A 6,858-nucleotide genomic window follows, 5' to 3' on the forward strand; every position below is an offset into this window, starting at 1 on the left:
TGTTTAACTTAAGTTTAAGTTAAAGTGTTTAAGTTAAAGTTTTTAAGTAATCATCTTTGAAGATTCATGGGTTTTCAAGTGGACTCATTTTCCCTCTTGGTGTTGACAGACGAATAAATCCGTCACTAACAAGAACTACGGTTTCGTGTATTTCCTGGAGGGAGTGATCGTAGCTTTACTAGATGATGTGTTCATGTGTCTCTGGTGTATATTGTTCCCTCTGATGTGAATAATATTTGAATGGCCCGTGCTCTTCAGTGTGCGATGGAATGCGTGTTTTAGCTCCGCAGTTTTTTTAATGCATTGTCCGTTAATGACGCAGCATCCCGTGCGCATATTCATGTAACGTTATCTGCACTCTGCAGTTAGTGTATTTATAGGTGTTGAGCTTCATTTTTACAAGAAACAAATAATAACCGTAGCTGTGGTGTCATAATGAGGTTAGGTGGTCCAACTGCAGGACAGCAGTGAAGGCCCAGGTATAAAATGCACGGCCCGCCACTGGCCAACAGGTTGCTGGTCCCCCACTGTTTTGTCAATACTCATCCTTTAAAGAATCATTTGGGTTTTTACATCCTGGGTAAAAACATCTTAATTCGTTAGTTTAGGCCATCGTTTCTGTCCGTTATGACAATGGTCCACCAAAGTAATTGTTGAGACGGGTTGTACACCAGCCAATGCTTTTGCTACGTTGTATAATACACTTTATTTGGAGGCAAAACTGAAAAAAGCGACTCTGAATTTTATAAAGTTTTATCTGTAATAACAATCCCTCATAGTGAAGGAAAACTGTGTGTGCACTATTGCAAGTAGGGTGGGCCAAAGAGAAGAACAACTACTACACACATCATCATTACCCATCTACTCATTAATCAAAATGATCTTGACTTGCTGCATTTCCTTCAGCTGTACTTCAACATATTTACACTCAACAGAAAAGTGTGTCAGTCCTCACTTTGAATGATCAACACTCTCTGTGGAAAAGCACTTACTGAATCCCCCCCTAAGCACAAGGTGGATTAAAAACCATTGGGGAATCATTAGTTGCTTGGAAACAGGGCAAGAAGTGTTGACTGGAATGACTGGAGGGCAATACCCCTCTTCATCAGTGTTTCAAGCAGACTCTGATGGAATGATCTCTGAGGACTGCTAATATACAGGAGGTACAATACAGCACTCCATCTATATACCTAAGTGCTCTGCTTCTCCACACCCTGCACCGGCTCCTGGTGGCTGCTCCAATCCAGGTCTCATCCAGGTCATGGTTAAACCACACACTCCAGCCCATCCACTACGCTCTGCTACTGCCAAAAAGCTTGCTACCCCTCAATGCGAAGCAGGCCAGGCTGCGGCTCTACAGAGTCTCCATAATAGTCTCCTCATAACTTTAATCATGTTATTCTATTACATGTATGTCCCAGTGGTGGGCCGTCAGGGCCAGCAAAGCCTTCTCTGCTGGCCTAAATAGAATCACAAAGTTATAGCTATTTTATAATTTAATCATTTTTCACAAATACACTACATGTATTATAATTATTTTTCCCATAATCTTATTTTCTCATTGCACAGCTCCTGTCTTCCTCAGTTGCTCTGCTTCCAGCCTGCAGTGCAGACCACCGAAAACATTATATTTCCCACAATTTAAGCTTCTGCATTTTCCAAATGCACTAGTATTATTTAAACGTATTGTTCGGTTCGTAAGCCTCGTACCGAACGGTTTAATATGAATACGTGTATTGCTATACCATAGAAACAAATAACTGTAAGCTGTGGTGTCATAATGAGCTTTAGGAGGTGGCTCAAGTGTAGTAGGACAGCTCAGAAGGCCCAGGTATAAAATTCACAGCCTGCCACTGGTATGTCCTATTGTCATGATCTACAATAACTTTAAGATGAACTATATAACACATTTCTTCATTGAAACGACTCAATATCTAAATTGGCATCCACCAATACAGCATTTGCTATTCGAAATCAAATTCATCCTGATTTTAACAAGGTGCAATTTGTTAGCTTACAAAAACCACAGCTCCCATGAAAATTCACCAGCACAGCAGCACAGGTACTTAACCTCGACACCATAACCAAAAACACAACACATTTCCGAGCTTCCAAAAGAATCAAGATTTCTTTTTTAAATCTATGGAAAATGGTGTAATATTAACTAACTGAATATAAACTACTTCAGAATACTGTTTCATATCAAAAATAATCAAAGACGTTGCTAATTAAAGTTAACGAAGCATTAGTTGAGAATCAGTCAATAGAAGAAAAACAATGCTTGTATGTCTTCTATAATTTACTCAAGAAAGTGGAATTTGTGTTACATTTCTCTGTAGTCTGGAGTTTCAATAGATCCTTTTCACAGCAGCTATTTGGAGACGTCAACATGGCTGCTGTGAAATACAGGTGTAATTGATAACATGTATTGTGGCCCTGTTCCATTTCAACCCTGGTATTGTACATGTTGGTTTGCTGGAATGACTGTAGAATGGGACCATCATTTATTTGATCAGTTAGACCTCTATGTTTTTCCTGCTATGACATGTCACCAAGGCTGCTGTGAAAAGCCACTCATCTCCACACATACCTGGAATCTCCACGTCTTACAGTACATTAAACATGAACTAATATTGTAGATCGCAGTGTGTGTGAGCTGCGACACAATCATTGCTTGTACATCCAGTTCCTAATGAATGTCTAAAATAAACCGTCTATCTTGCCTATGGCGATTATGAATTTTATCTACTAATAAATGCTGAACAAGCAGATAATGTGTCCGTTCACTGTGAGAGGAACTGAACTTCAGTCTGTGAAGCAGAGAGCACAAACACACCTCTGACAGGGCCACTGATTACTAATCAGGACAGCACTAACATGCTGTCAGTAGCATTCAGCTGATATTCTAGTTGTTTTTATGGAGTCTGAAGGTGACTAAGCTATAATTATAAGTTTTTGCAGTGTATAATTATAATCAGTTGATAAATGTATCAATTTAAATATGCTATTGCAATCCATTGTTATATTTCCTTATTCTACCTTTTAACGATAATAACACATTCAGTCAAAAGTCTGTTACCTTTAGCTTGCTGTGGAGTTCTACCTCAGGTAGCAAATAGCAACGAATAGGAAACATATTCGTTATAACTTCAAATGGTGACAGTGTCTCGTTGTTGTGACTGCTTGTTCTGTAATCAATCAATTCATGAAGGCCTTTTTGGCTGATACATTTATTAGTAGAGTATATTCAAACTTTGTTAAAGTCTGTAATTATTTCAGTGGCACACTGCCGTGAGAACCGTATCTAAAATAATACGTTTGATGTCGCTTTGATAAGAAACCTCAGCACTGTTCACAAAGAGAATAAATCACCGGAGCCACTCTTCCAGCATTCTGTTAGATGAAAATATACACCCATTATTAAATATACACCCATGCTCTCTATTCCCTCAGCGGGCTCCTGTGCTCCATGTCTGCTCTGCTAACTGGATTAGCCCCAACGCAGCAGCCTGCTGATGAATAGCCAGCAGTAGGTGTTTGGTAACGTGTTGGAGGATAGCTGGTCCTGGGCATCCATCATAATCATCTCCCACCGGGGAGGTCTGCTCTGGATGCTGTCATGGCCAAATACACCAATTTGGGCGCCCCTATTGACCCACCAGTACCTCCATTCTTTGTGTGCATTGTGTACATACCACAACCCTATCTCCAGACAAGAACATTGATATTGGATCATTCTACAACACATTGGATTACGTTCAATGCCAACATCGTTTGTTTGACTTCCAATGCTAATGTTAACAAAGTAAACTGAACCTAATGTGTAACTGGACCTTAATGACGGGCTAGTCTGCACCATTGCTACTGTGTTGTTTGTGTGGTCAGTCAACTACTAAGCAGGTTTCTCTCTACACAAAATAAAGGGTTAGGGTAAGTACAGAAACAACTTTACTTTACTTACAACTTTACTGTAAACTGCGAGCTGTTGTTGAGGCACAAGCAGATTAAAAGATTGATCAATTACAACAATATGCCAGACATCCCATGTTTGTTGTAGTGTAAATAAAGAAGAGGCACCCCCTAGTAGCTGTACTACCTAACTCAAAGAAACCCTACAATATTGGAGATGGATACACAGGAAGCTTTTTTAGAGATTGATCCAGGTGGGAGAGGGCAAGAGGCTCGTTTGAGACAAGCTTCTGCTGGAGCTGATGTCAAAACTTACCAGAAGAGTATTGATGTCAGGAATCAGTACTTTCTGAGCAGCTATCTCTAAGAGCTAAACAAAGCGTGAAGCAGCTTGTCCACTTCATTCTGCCCTCTCCCCCTGGATCACCACTTTTCTCCTATGTCTCATCTCATTTTTTGAAGTTATTTTTAACCAAGTATTGCTTGGAATAGCTCACATCCTGAAATGGAAATTTGGGATGAACACAATGGGAACTTGGCTCCATCACTGTCACCCCCTGAGGGAATACGTGACTCATGTAACCTCAACAGAAATGACTGCAGCCACATCAAAAGAAGAAGAGAACGCGGGGGGCTAAACAACAAAAACCCAGATTCATGCCAACACTTTTCCATCTTCAAACATCACAGAGTGTAAGTACATCTTTGATCGCACTTTTTTTATTTTCACATTATGCAATTGTCGTTCCTGACGTGATGAAAAGCATATGGTCTTTGCTTACATGTTCCCATTATAAAGTAATAACTTCCAAGCGGGGCTCGCACACCTAATCCAAATCCAGCCAAAGAGCAGGACCATTAATCAAACCGTTACACCCAAAAGGGTTTTCTCCCGCTAGAGCAAATATATCTCTCTATAAACAGACACGACTGTCCACTGTGTTTATATCTAATCAGGGGTTAGAAACATCCTCAGTCACCGCAGTCACGGATGGATGAATGTTTGAAATGCCAAAGGCAACTTTTAATCAGGAACTAAAAAAATTGTTATAAAACCAGTTTAAAGCTGCATTCATTGATCGTTAGCTGCAGTAACAAGCTGTGTTATGTTATCACCTTATAAAGTTGTTATTGCTGATGTTGAAGCAAACAGTTATTTACACATCCAGCAAACACGAAACAAGACTTCGTGACCATTGATAACAGTGAAGCCATTTCCTCAGTATTTCTTACAGGAATATGGAAGTTCTAGCGACCTAAGGGAGTTCACATTGTACAATCAAAACATATTATGGTGGGTGTTTAATGGGCAAATTGCTGTATTTTTAGATTTTATATATTTGAAGTTTTCTACTTTTAGGCCAATAACAATATGTTAAAACAGGATTCATTATTTCTTTACCAGAACTGTATTCCAGCAGTGAGAACATAAAAGACTATAGAACTGTTAAAGCTGCTCTTATCAATATACTGTATATATATATATATATATATAGATCTACATAATTATAAATATATATACATACAGTATGTAATGAAAATCAGAAAGAATTCAACAAAAAAAAGATATTAATGGCAGAGCTTTCAGTCAACCTAAAATGAATTAAAATTCCAATAGGCTGTGGACCTTTTGATGTCCTAATGAGAGTATCCTAATAATACGTTCCAATGGTTTAGCAGCTGAGACAGTTTCCACTTTGCTTCATTTCCTATCAATCCTATAATTCCTCCACCATGCACACATCAAGGCTCAGAGCTAAACCACCCCTACGTGCTTCATCCCATCCACTTCATTTTAAAAGTCTGCAGCAGATAAACACACTACAATAATAAACAGTTCGTATTAAAGGAAACAAAGCAAAAAGAGCCCTTGAGATATTTCCAGCGTTAAGGAGGCCAGATTGCAGTACGAGGAGCGGGACCAGAGAAGGCAGAGACCTTATATAGTCAGAACAAAGTCATCCTCCCGTTCAGGTAGCCAACAACTGATGCTGACCTCTCATTGATGAGCCCCCAGAACTGATGAACTGTTCTAGAGAATAAGAGGAAAAGTGTCGGTCCTGAGCTCAGTGGGGAAAAGCATAGGGAAGAAATGAAAAACCCTGGTGTTTATGTGAGCATAGTTGTATAAGAGAGAGATAATTTGATCTTGAAAAGTTGAAAAGGAAACTGAAAGCACAGGGGACAGGAGACAGATAATACAAAAACACACTTTATCCAAAAGAAAAACTGACCAGTCGACAAGCCAAGTTATCCGCTTCCCTTAGCTGATCCGTCCAATCACAATAATACACGCTCAAAGAGGGGGTCAAAGGTTTCCTGGCCTTAGCTTTTTAAGCTCTGTCCCCCAATCCCTGGAACCAGTTCAGATTCAGCCCACAAATCCCATGACCTCCATTGGACTGGTGCCGCGCACTGCAGGGCGGTGGGATCTGTGCCGACTTTTTAAAGTGACGGCACGTGTTTATTTAATGTCTCTGTGGGCGGCAACAATGACACATGAAAAATCATCCCAGGTTGTGTGAGAGTTGACATGCTCAGTATGAATTTACTTAATGAAGCCATGCCACTGGAGGATAAATAGTTTGGACGCAAACAGAGAACCAGCTTGACTTGGAACTTTTTGCTCGGAGTTCAACTTCCCCTTGAGGCATTGAGACAGCAGTCCTCTTAAGTTGTGTTTTTATCACATGCCAACACCACTCAGAAGGAATTACATTCAGATTGTTCCATTAGACAATTATAGTAACAGGTCTGCTCAAATAAAACACACACACACACACATGGGTTCTTAGCTTCATTACAGTCCAGTAACACAAACTCGTCCTCCTCCTTGAAAAAGCAGAAAACTTTCCAGGCTTCATCACTCTCCCTCACACACAGGAACCTTAAACACACACACACACACACACACACACACACACACACACACACACACACACACACACA

General features: G+C 40.0%; 1 protein-coding gene across 1 annotated transcript in view; it reads right to left on the reverse strand.

The window, feature by feature from the left end:
• Nucleotides 1–6,858, reverse strand: part of pde5ab (phosphodiesterase 5A, cGMP-specific, b) — a 75,064-nt gene that overhangs the window by 67,935 nt on the left and 271 nt on the right. The window lies entirely within an intron of this gene.

This window comes from Anarrhichthys ocellatus, unplaced genomic scaffold (genome assembly GCF_004355925.1).
Source record: "Anarrhichthys ocellatus isolate YVR2014 unplaced genomic scaffold, GSC_Weel_1.0 scaffold79, whole genome shotgun sequence".
Lineage (NCBI taxonomy): Eukaryota > Metazoa > Chordata > Actinopteri > Perciformes > Anarhichadidae > Anarrhichthys > Anarrhichthys ocellatus.